General features: G+C 41.4%; 1 pseudogene; it reads left to right on the top strand.

Moving 5' to 3' along the window:
- The window catches only part of LOC137571597 (sucrase-isomaltase, intestinal-like), a 52028-nt pseudogene that overhangs the window by 22150 nt on the left and 16802 nt on the right, over positions 1–13076 (top strand).

The following is a 13076-nucleotide window of genomic DNA, read 5'->3' as shown; positions in this document are numbered from 1 at the left end:
ATCTTGTGCATACAGTGGTTTGACTGGAGGAGGACCTGTAGTGATGGCTTTGGGCTGCCACTTTCTGAGTGTCCCCGCCGGCAAATGTCTTCTTACACTCTCCAATCCACGCTGCCCACCAGAAAACATCTTTAATTGGTCTGTCGGAGTCTCATCTCAATGATGCCCTCTAGTTGCGTCATTGAGATGGGACTCCGACTGACCAATTAAAGATGTTTCCTGGCGGGCAGCATGGATTGGAGAGCGTAATAAGACATATGCCGGCGGGGACACTCTGAAGGTGGCGGACCCATGCATCATCGCTGGTAAATATGCCACGCGCACCACTCTGTCGGGAACGGAGGACAAAGCACACAGCGGGAGACAGCACAAATCTCGGCCTATACTCGAGTTTATACGGTAAGTAACCTCTCTGCATGACTTAGGGAAGGGTAAGGAATGACATAGATTAGGAGACGCAGCAGACAGTGCACACAGATTTTCAATGGATTTCATGCTGAAATCTATTGAAAATCTGTGTGTAGTGTGTGGAGGGATTTGCTCAGATAGATTCATATGTGAATGATTCCTCTCTGGTAAATCTCTGAGAGGCTGCTTGGTGGCATAATGGATAGTACTCCTGTCTTTCAGCGCCCCAGTCAGGGCAACACATTTGCAGGGGGTTTTGTTTTGTTTTTTTAATCTTTGTGGTACAGTTAGTGACAAGACGATATACTTTGTAAAGGTTGGCAGAAGATGTTGACACTATATAAATACTAAATAATAATAATGTTGGCCACATCAACTAATGTATGGCCAGCTTTAAGCTACATATAGTGCAAACAAATCACCATGTTAAAAGATTCACTGATAAGCCATATTCTGCATTGTATTTCAATACAATGGGATACCTGAGATTTGAATGGGAAAAAAATAGGACCCACTCACTCATTGCCATATGCAATATGTGCAAACTAAAGCTGAGCAAAGGTTGTGACCCCCTCCAAATATGGCACCTCCAGCTTCATCACACACCTGTCCAAAAAACATTTTGTTGAGCATGAGGAGTTTGAGAGGCTGAAGCAAGCTGGTGCTGGCAGTGGTCAGACTCAGAGCACCAGAACCCCCTCTGTCACTCCTGCCGACACTGAGGCCTGTTCAGGCAGCCAGTCCTCAGTGGCCTCCTCTGCTTCCTCCACCGCTTCCCGTGCAAGGAAAAAACGCCGCCAGACCCTGTTGGGCAAGTCTTTCCCTGTTGTTGGCAAGAGGGGGACATGAAGTGGCTGGGAATCACTATGCCTGCCTTACCACCCTTTACCACCACCACAACCTCCTGGCTCCTCCTGATTGTTAACTATTACTAACTATGCCTGGTTCACAATTTTTTTACAGCCGTGGTACCAACGCTACATGCCACGGACACGGTAAAATCTCCGGAATGCTCCTGGCACATGTTACACCTGCTGCTGCATTGCCATGCTCCTGCTGCCTGTGATGCTCCCACTGCCAGGGTGCCACAGGCCGCTGCTGCTACCACCTATATTTAACCCAAAACACAATTTTTGTGTAATTTTTTTGGTGGTGTCTGGGCTGAAAACTGTGATGTCCCAGTTGTGCGGTTGGACTTGGGACACAATGTGGGCTGCATGACCGCTGTCTGGAACCTAGTCCTGATGTTAATTTACAGCCATTTTTTTTTGTATCTTAACTCCCCACATAATCGATTAGTGTTTCTCTTTAAAAAAAAAACATGCTTCATGCATCATTTACTTTAAAAAATGTTTTGGATGCAATTTAAAGGCCACTTCCGGTTTTCTATCCAGATATCCATATTAATTTGGATTTACCCGTATAATGGGTCCGGATATCCAATTCTATTCGGATACTGGAACGTTCGGATTTGGATATCTGATTCAGATCCAGATTTTTTAGCTATCCAGATCCGAATCAATTCGGATTTTAAAAAGGGTCATTTGAGCATCCCTGGTTGGCACCACAAATTACATTTAAAATGCAGGGATGCAACTAAAAGGTATCCTTCTTTTTTTTCTTTGTAAAGATAAAGATCCTGTAGCCCTTCGCCTGTTTTTAGATAGGGTGGGATTATCACTCAATCCATTCCTCTCACTCCAGAGGTGTTTCCTTACTCATATCTAAACGCACTCACTTTCAATTTATTAGTAATGTTATAGACCCTGAAGGTCAGTACATTTTTCTGCATTGTTTACTTTACAACATCCCAACTTTGCTAATAGTGTAGTATATACCGCCACCCTTTTTCTTCTCGGTTATTCAGGTGGCTCTGGACTATATATCCCAATACCCTCATCTGCCTTCAATCTGGCTCGGGGATTTTAACTACATTCTATTTCTTAGACTTGATAAAATCCCCCAGCCAGCTGCCTCACAAACCTCCATTAGAGATACTAAACTATATACAATATTTCAGGATGTCGCTATTTTTGATACTTGGTCCACTCTCTATCCCGGGGTCCCTGCTGTGTCGTGCTATTCTGCCTCGTATAAGACTCACTCCAGGCTGGACTACATTTTTTCCACTAGAAGTCTGATTCCTAGTTTAACTAAGGCCTATTTTTTGCCATCCTTGATTTCAGATCACTCCCCATACGTAGCTTACTTTATATGGCATTCCTCATACCAGTCCCCCATGTGGAGACTGAGCTCATTCATTTTCACTAAGATCCAGGAATCAGTTCAAATCCTCACTGCACTCACTAACTTTTTTGAAATCCAGGCCCAATCTACTACATTTCCGATAATTTGGGAGACTTTTAAGCTCTTTGTCAGACGATATCTATCGTCTGAAATTAAACGTATTAAAATAGAAACAGCTCAAACAGAGCAAAAACTTTCCTTAGATCTAGAGCAAGCCATCAATGAATTATCCTCTAATCCAACTGAGTACTCCCAGAGAAACCACAGAATTAAACTAAATATATATGAACAATTCCTTACTGGCAAGGCGCATAGGAAAATTATTTTTACTAAGCAAAGGGTATATGAATTAGGAGAACAATGTGGCTCTCTTTTGGCTAAAATATCCAAAGAGCAAACCTCCCCTCCAATCATAATCCGTATTGCAGATCCCAATGGAACTATCCTAATCTCGCCCCCCGAAATCCTAGATAGGTTCACCCAGTTCTACACAGACCTTTACGCTAAATCCACATCTAAATCACCTTGCCAAATTGCAGAGTATGTGGAGGAAATACCACTTCCCTCCTTGACTGAACCTCAGATTGCTCTGTTGGATGCCCCCCTCACTATTACAGAGATTGAAAATGCTATAGCTGCTCTCCCATCATCTAAAGCCCCAGGTTTAGACGGGCTTCCTGCAGAATTATTTAAATCCTTGTCATCTGTTTTGGCGCCTAAACTACTAAAACTTTACAATTCTGCTCTAGAATGTGGAACTTTTCCCCCCACAATGCATGAGGCGCTCATAACTCTGATTCCAAAACCTGGCAAAGACTTGTTGCAATGCGAGTCTTACCGCCCCATCTCACTTATACAAGTAGATGTTAAAATACTCGCAAAATGTCTAGCCCTTAGACTGAACACCGTCATAACCTCCCTGCTCCTCACTGACCAGTCTGGTTTCATTCCAGGCCGATCCACAGCCCTTAATATAAGAAGACTACACCTGGCTATGCAGTCCTTGCATGACACAGTGGGGACCAGAGTGTTGGTATCTCTTGATGCAGCTAAAGCTTTTGATACTATAGAATGGGATTTCCTAGGTGCGGTTCTCAAAAGATTTAACTTTGGCCCTAAATTTATAAGTTGGGTACAGTTACTGTATACTGATCCTTATGCTCGAATAAGAATGAATGGTTGGATCTCTGATGCCCTCCCTTTGGCTAGAGGCACGAGGAAGGGTTGCCCCCTTTCCCCACTCCTTTTTGATCTGGCCCTTGAACCTCTTGCAGCTCTGATTAGAAATGACAGGGAAATTCATGGTCTTCACCAGTGAACTAATGTGGATAAAATCAGTTTGTGTGCAGACGACATGTTATTATATCTGTCTGATCCCGGTCATTCTCTTCAACGTGCCCTACAAGTGATCGAGGAATTTGGCTCTTTCTCAGGCCTTAGCATTAACTGGTCAAAGTCCTCTATCCTTCCTTTAGATATCTTCCCTGCATCCCTGCCTCAGGCCTCTACTCCTCTTCAATGGGCATCAGAGATCACTTACCTTGGTATACGCATCTCCAGGTACCCCCAGGAATTTATTAATCTTAATTGGACCCCATTAGTCCAATATGTACAGTCTACATTTCAGGCGTGGTGCCAATTACCGATTAATGTGGCTGGCAGAGCGAATCTCTTTAAATGATTTTACTACCCCGCATTCTATATGTGTCCTGGAACGCTCCCCTGTATCTCCCGTTCTCGCTCTTTTCTAAATGAAATACCCTTCTTACTCAGTTCAGATGGTATAAGGGTAGGCACCGTCTTCCACTTCAAACACTACAATGTCCCAAAGACCTTGGTGGTCTTGCAGTGCCTAACTGCCACGTATACTATCTGGCTGCTCAGCTCTCACACATTTACTTTGATTTTACTCTTCAGAAAGACAGGTTGGTGGGACTTTTGTTGGACTCCCCAGCACTCCAACAACTCGAACCCATTACCATTATACTTCTAGGAGCTAAAAACTCCTACCACGTTAAAGATTATCCGATCACTCTTGTCCAAAATTTAATAGCTTGGGACACAGCCCACAAATATTTACGCCTTGAACACCCCTTTAAATATACTCCACTATGGGAAAATCGCAGCCTTCCTGAATTACGCAAACTGCCAAATGCCAGGCTCCGGATCAATCAGGGTATTTTATACCTTTACTAAATAATAGACTCAGGCCACCTTATTCCGTATGAACTACTTTCCACTCAATATAATCTCCCCTCCCACATGAGATTCGCCTACCTCCAACTCACTCATGCAATTAAGGCTCAATTCTCAACCTTGCCGATTGCTTTCTCAGACTCACCAATTTTATCTATAATCAAGGGTGCCCCTTCCGCTCAGTTGATATCCACAATTTACAATATCATAATGGTTGAGGTTTCCACTCGTAGGGCCTATCTTAAAAAATCTACATGGGAATTGGATGTGGGCGAACTGATGAGGACTGGGAAGATGCTCTCGAAAACATTCCTAAGGTATCCCCTCACATCCCTGATCGGCTGCTTGCCCTTTATGTACTGCACAGAGCATACTTAACTCCAGTGCGCCTATCTAAATTTAAACCAGGTTATTCTCCTCTCTGCCCAAAGTGTGCTTTGGATCAAGGTTCTTTTTTTCATATGATGTGGTCCTGTCCTGAGGTAAATTTGTATTGGCAACAAGTAACAAACTTGCTCCATGATAAGATGGGCTGCTCTGTGGCTCTCGACCCCAAGATCTGCCTACTCAATATTATTCCTCCCAATACATACAATAAATTCACCACTCAATTGATCATTTATGTCTTGCAAATTTCTCGTAGAACTCTAACCAAGCACTGGATTCTTCCCTTAGTACCTTCAATGGCAGAATGGGTTGCATCAGTAAAAAATATCCTTCCTTACCATGAAGCTATATACCAAAGACGGGGGCTGTTGCCAAATACCACTCTATCTGGGACCCCTGAACTCACATAGCGCATCTTTGAGCTCCTCCCCATTACGGTAGTAAATACATAATCTCAAATTTTCTCTTGGTTCTTCCTCCTTGGAAGAAGTTGGCCTGGCGGGGCCTAGGGTACTCTTTTAATTTTTTATTTTCCCTTATTTTATTTCTTTTTCTTATAGCTTAGATGTGGCAATCCCACATGTTACTCTGTTTAGCTGTTACCCTTCACTGGTTCAGCAGGATCATATATTGGAACCTTCTCTCTGCCACAGGGCAACTCTTTTTGTATGATGAACCGTTTATTCTTTTCTATATACCCTGCCTGTGAGCAGAGAATGTCTGTGTATTTCAACTGCTAACTCTTCCAATAAAAAAAAAAAAAAAAAAAAAAAAGATAAAGATCCTGTAAAAATGATGGCCAACAAATTTGAGAGTAGGTTTACACTCCTTAGTGTCTCCTTATGGCAGTCTGGTCCACAATTTCTGTTATCCCTGCATTAATGTTAAGTGTGCCTAATTTAATTCAGAGTCTGTGTTGTGAATATATACAAATTCCATCACTTCACATAAGTGAACAAATTTCAGAAATAGTATTGCTGCTCAAAGCCTGATGGCTTATGTAATTTAGCTGTAATATTTATGGTACCAAATGGACAATGTATTATTGTTATTATTATTATTATTATTATTATTATTATTATTATTATTATTATTATTAATAATAATATGAATAATAATATTTTTAATTTATAAAACACCAACATATGCCATGGGGCTGTAAGAAGAAACAGACATGAGGTACATAATAGTACAGACAATGTCATACACAAAATATAGATGTTGGTACATAGCACAGAACTGGTAGTAGACATAGTAATTACAGTGACTAATGCAACATGATGAAAAAATGTATAACAACTACCAAGACACAATAGGGTGAGAGAGTTTGTAGGTTTACAATATATATATACTGTATATATATATATATATATATATATATATATATATATATATATATATATATATATATACATAGCATATTATATATATATATATGCAGTATATTGTTTCCTTGTTGCATTGAAAGTTAGTGTTTGGTCAGTATGCATTATGTCATTGAAGGTCAATATAAAAACATACCAAACAAACAATATTTATGTAAAAATAAAATGCTTTGCGCATACATGTATTTTTATTTTTTTTTACATTTGGATAATGAACTAAGGATCACAATAAAGCATTGTCATGAAGTTCCATATGTGTACTTGAGCTCGTCTTAGTCAATGCTCTTCAAAGCTAGATTGATAAAGGCCCTCTATAATGAAAATTCACCATGGTAATTTATTTTGCATGGAAATGAAAACTGGGCTCTGTTAAACTACAAGGGACCAATAACCACCTATAAACCTCATCATCAAATATACCTTAAAGCCAAAATATAGCTGATTGATCCTATTAAATTGAGTTTGGGAGGTCATTATCTAGGATTTACGTATATTGTGATGTGTGGGGAAGAGAAATGGATCATTAATATTAAGATGGACAAGTGAATGGGAGTATGTAATCAAATATATGGCTCTTTGATCTTAGGTGCCTATAGATCACCAGCATGGGGTATCTTTGAGTGCTGTTATAGATCTTAGAAATCCAATATGCCATTTGTTCTGTGCAGTAGCATACCCTCTAGAGCAATTCTGAGATTAAAAAAAATGCAAAGCTCTAAAAAAACATAGTAGTGTATGCTTGAAGTTTCCCAATTTGATTCTTTGAAGTAGTCCTTTTTTTCTGAGAAAGGGTTTTAGGCACATTTTCATATTGAGAAAAACTAACATCAGCTTATTATCATTCATTCTTAAGGCTCTGCTTTTACACAGAATAAAATCATGCTGATGAAGTTACTCCAGAAACAATGGTCACATATCTAAAATGCTAACACTGCTCTTGTTCATTAAAATAAAAAAAAACAAAAAAACTTCTAGAAGCAAAATGGTAAATGCTGGGAAAACACAATGAGATTTTTCAGCAGATTTACTGTCCGATCGATTTTCCGATCGATTTCCAGGTCACTTTTCTGATCGATTTCCATTCACTTCTATGAGAAATCGATCAGAAAAAAAAAAAAAAAATCACATTGGGCCTGTGGGAAATTCTATCTCGAGCCATCTATCTGCCAAAAAATCGCATGGTGTATTCCCAGCATAAAGGACACTGTCACTTGTTTAACTAACTTGTTTGCTTGTTTGTCTTTTTTAAAATATAATTATTTTACTAGAAGTACTAATACTGAATGAATTGTATCTATGCTTATTCTCTTTTTTAAGATTTACCTCTGACAAAGTTACTTGGGATGTCTACAAACAGTTCCTATGGGGTCCAGCATTTATGGTCAGTCCAGCCCTGGAGAATGTAAGTACACATAATACATACTAACATTGTAAGGATTCCTCCTGTAGTGTGTTCTGTCCATTGCAGTGGAGTTTGCGAGAGGGGTGTTCGACAGTGAGGGTGCATGATCAACCTGGAAACACTAGGGGGGGGAGCCCTGCCAGAGGCTCACAGTCCAATATTAGCTGACTATTAAATCTTATTTAACTCCCTGTTTGACTATGGCTGCAACTACTCCAGAAAAATAGCACTTACAAAAGTAGCCAATGATCTCCTAACAGCTTAATCCAAAGACTATTACAGCATTCTTAAGCTTCTTGATCTGTCCTACCGATTTGACAATGAACTATTCCTCCAAATCTCTCATCTTTAGAAATCAAGGCATTAAAGTATAGAATGTAGAAAAAAGACCTGGACTTCATGCACCATGTAAACATTTATATAATCTGAACAGATGTTTGTAATAAAGTAATATCCAAATGTAATGTTATATGCCGTAAGTTACTGTTTATTTCACTACTATTATTACATTTTTATTATTCATTTTAGCAACAAAGATCAGTGGATGCCTATATACCAAAGAATCGTTGGTATGACTATCACACGGTAAGATAAGCTTCAATTACTGACACAGAACAAATGTAAATATCAGGTGCTCTGACTCTTGTCTGACTCTTCTACGAGTATAAACTTCCAAAGGAAAAAAGCCTATTAGACAGGCAATTGGTAATTTTTTAAAGGGAGATAAAAGAGACAATCGTCCTGATGCTTTTCCAGGTGATAAGTAGCTTGCACCTTGCCATCGCACGAGGATTACCGGCAAATCCTATTGCCAGTTTTACTCGTGTGATGGCCGATCGTTAGGGAGCATTACTCAGGCGAAAGCCAGAGCTATGCTCCCTATTCCCGGGCGATGGGGAGCAGGGTTTACCCTGTGGTGCTGTCCATCAGCACCACGGCCTCGCTCCCCACACATGCGCACAACCCGCCGAACATCTGCCGCCATCTTCCGCCGCTGCATCTGGGGGTCTCCTTTAATAAGGAGACCCCCAGAGCTCCCCGCCGGCCGCCGCTCGTCTCCGCAACCCCCCACAAAGCTAAATGCTTAAATTCCTTACTGCTGCTTTACACCCGTCGGCCGCCGCATCTCGCCGCAAGTCCCCACTGTGTAATTACAGTGTACGAGTTACTGTAATTACAGTCACTAATAACAGAGTCCCGGCAAAGCATCTTTGAATCAGCCGCCGGGGCTCCCCATTGGTTCACAGGCTGGACCAATGAAAATGGCTCAGCCTGTGAACCAATAGGGAGCTCCGGCGGCTGATTCAAAGATGCTTTGCCGGGACTCTGTTATTAGTGACTGTAATTACAGTAACTCGTACACTGTAATTACACAGTGGGGACTTGCGGCGAGATGCGGCGGCCGACGGGTGTAAAGCGGCGGTAAGGAATTTAAGCATTTAGCTTTGTGGGGGGTTGCGGAGACGAGCGGTGGCCGGCGGGGAGCTCTGGGGGTCTCCTTATTAAAGGAGACCCCCAGATGCAGCGGCGATGTCGTGCGTTAGCATGTTTAGACCTGCTTTTTGCAGGTCTAAGCTAATGCTCATGATGCTTCCCGGAGGCATGCAAAGTGTAACAGGATAGGGTGTAAGGAACTTGCTGGGCGATAATATCGCCCAAGCGAGTTCTTTTAGCACCCTGCCTAGGGCTAAATGCAATTGGATCAGGCAACTTTATAGTCGCCTGATTATCGGACTCACCAGCGTTTAACACAGGCGAGTCTGACAATTGCATCAGGTCCAATATCTTGAATTTATATAGGTTACCTTGATAGATATAGCATTAAAGCTACTCGATCACACATAGCTGCTCTTTTCTTAATATCTGATTGGTTATGCAATATCATCTTATAAAATACACTATGCAGCAAGTAAATCACACAATTTTAAGAGTATTCCATGCAAAGGGTTAAACAAAATGACCAAATTCCATTCTACAAGAATTCCAACCAATTGAACTATTTTTTTTTTTTTTTGGTGTGTGATCAGTCAATTTTTAAGGACTTAAAGTGGAATATATGCATTTCATCTTTGCTCTAAAATATTATTTACAGCATATTATATGCAACCAGCATTTTTTTTTACTAGACCAGCATTCCAAGGGTTACACACAGAGTTTGAAAGTTCAGTGCGGTGAAATGCAGATGCATCTGAACTTTAGATAATGTTATCTTGTGTTTACTTAAATGTATCAAGTGAGGAATGTGACTGTGGAGAAGCTGCGAGGGGGCGTGCATAACTTCTCCCTATCACAGCAGAGGCAGTGCATTCCTCCCTGGGTCGACAAAGCTTGACAAAGGAAAGAAGATTAGATATATTACAGAGACAGTGCAACTAGAAAAAGCTTGTAATAAGCTTAACTTCTAGCGGCAAGTCCCGCAGCGTCTCCGGCATGGTCCGGGCGTGCAGCGGGGATTCTGCGCTGGAGTCTTCTGGCAGCATCGCCGGCGTCCCTCTGGCAGTTTACTCTGACTCGTGTGTGCGTGGTACGACCTTTGGGTAGTACGTGAGTTCAGATGAGCCTTATAGGCTGAGGAGGAGGGTTTAGGGATGACAGCAGGTGATGTCACTAGTTGACATCACCAGATGAGAGTGGCTACTGATAGAGTACTCTTGTATTTAAGGCCTGAGCATTCAGTGCTCGCTGACCTTGATACTAATAAGTTCACTGGTTCTAGGTCTAGCTAGCTACTTTAAGCTACATTGATATATTGTGTAGGCGCACAATATATATGTACTCCAGTTAGTCAGTCTTTGTTATTTTTGTATATATTCTTGTAATATTATTGTAACATCATATTGTATATTATCTGTGTACCGACTTCTCGCTTGCTTTTTGACCTCGCTCTTGTCTAGTCCTTCTGTACCGCTGCCATCTAATTTACATTACTGACTCGGCCTGTCCCTGACTTTGTTACTGCCTGATCCTTTCAATACAACTGACATCTGATTTACGTGTATGACTCTGCTCGATTATTGACTACAATTTAGCCTAGCTATTCTGTACCTCGATATCTCTGACCTGTAAATGACCTCAGCCTGATCTAGACTACGCCTTGTACCATTGTTGTATTGTTTCCTGTACGCTACCTCACGTGCCAAACGTGATACTGATATTACCTATACGCTATCTCATCACGCACCAGCATGATATTATCAAGGTCCATAAAAGTTATGGAGGAATTGCAAGAACAGATTTGGACACTTGCCAGTGCAGTTAACCACCTCACTGAGCAAATGGCCACTCAGCAAACGCAGATAACTCAGTTATCCAACACATTCGCTCAGATCAATATACCAGCGAATGTTAATGTTCAGCAATCTCCTCCACCATCTCTTGTTCCAACCATAATTGAGCCTAAAATGCCATTACCTGAGAAGTTTTCAGGTTCTTGTTCTGACTTTAGTAACTTCCGTAACCGATGTATGTCCTACTTTGAGGTCAGGTCTAGATCCTCTGGTACTGAATCTCAGAAAATTACTTTGGTCAATACGTTTTTACAGGGAGACTCACAAACTTGGGCATATGGGTTAAGTCCTGAAGATGTAGCTCTTTCCTTTGTGGAAAAGTTTTTTGATGCTATGGCGGTAATATATGCTGACCAAGACATTTCAGCTACGGCTACTCGCAAGTTGCGAGACTTATGTCAGGGAAGGCATACTGTTGAAGAGTGTGCGGCCGAGTTCAGAAAATGGTCGGTATCTGTCAAGTGGGGTGAGGCAGCACTCCTCGACCAATTTCTCTTAGCCTAACTGACTCTGTAAATGACATGCTTGTGAGTCATCCTGAACCTAGAACTCTGGAGGATGCGATCTCCTTGGCCATAAGGGTTGACAGACGGATCACACACAGATGTCAAAACAAAGTCTATTCCATCTCAGGGAGCCTTAGACCGGGTAGCACATCCTCCAGTGAAGAACCGATGCAACTGGGCTTCTCGCGACTTTTACCCGCAGAAAATCTCAGAAGAAAACAGGCTGGTCTTTGTATGTACTGTGGTGAAAAGGGTCACTTTGCCCAGAATTGTTCTGCAAAGGGAAAGGCTCCAGAAAACTCCAGCGCCTAGGTGAAGTTGGGGAACCACACCTGGGCGGGCCAAGTGTTCCCCTAAAAATTAAGAATATTATTTTGCCAGTCACCATACGCTGGGGTACTGATTCCTTTCAAACTGAAGCCTTTATTGACTCAGGGGCGGCAGGGAATTTTATAGACTTTTATAGTTTTTGCAGCCAACCTGGGTATTCCTGATCTCACTTTGCAGAACAAACTCTATGTTAAGGCCATAGATGATACCCCTTTGCAGCCCAAACAACGCATATCTATCACACCAGAGATTTCATTGCAGGTTGGGGCTCTACATTATGAGAATATTCAGTTGTATGTATTCTGAATGCCTTCTAGTCCACTCGTGTTGGGGTTACCTTGGTTGCAGAGACATAATCCCCACATTGATTGGTGTTCGGGACAACTTACGGGCTGGTCACAGCATTGTCAGGATGTATGTATATGGGGTATCCCTCTAAAGAAAACGTAGAGAAAGGGTTTTATTAGACTATTCACTTCACCAGTCGGGACCATTTTTTTCTTTGTGAGGAAAAAAGATGGAGGTTACGCCCCTGTATCAATTACAGGGGACTGAATAAAATTACCATTAAAAATAGGTACCAGTTACCACTGATTGATGATTTATTTGCACAAGTTTCTAAGATAGATTTGCGAGGGGCATACAATCTGATTAGAATTCATCAGGGAGACGAGTGGAAGACAGCCTTCAATACCCAAGGCGGGCATTACAAATATCTTGTGATGCCCTTTGGGTTATGTAATGCACCAGCTGTCTTTCAGGATTTTGTAAATTATGGCTTTAGGCATGTATTAGGAAGATTTGTGGTTGTTTATTTAGATGACATCCTAATATACTCTGATTCTTTGTCTGAACATCGGGGACATGTGAGATTTGTGTTACAACAATTGAGGGAGAACTCATTATTTGCTAAATTTGAGAAGTGTCT

This window comes from Hyperolius riggenbachi, chromosome 4 (genome assembly GCF_040937935.1).
Source record: "Hyperolius riggenbachi isolate aHypRig1 chromosome 4, aHypRig1.pri, whole genome shotgun sequence".
NCBI lineage: Eukaryota > Metazoa > Chordata > Amphibia > Anura > Hyperoliidae > Hyperolius > Hyperolius riggenbachi.
This window is presented reverse-complemented; position numbering and strand designations above follow the sequence as displayed.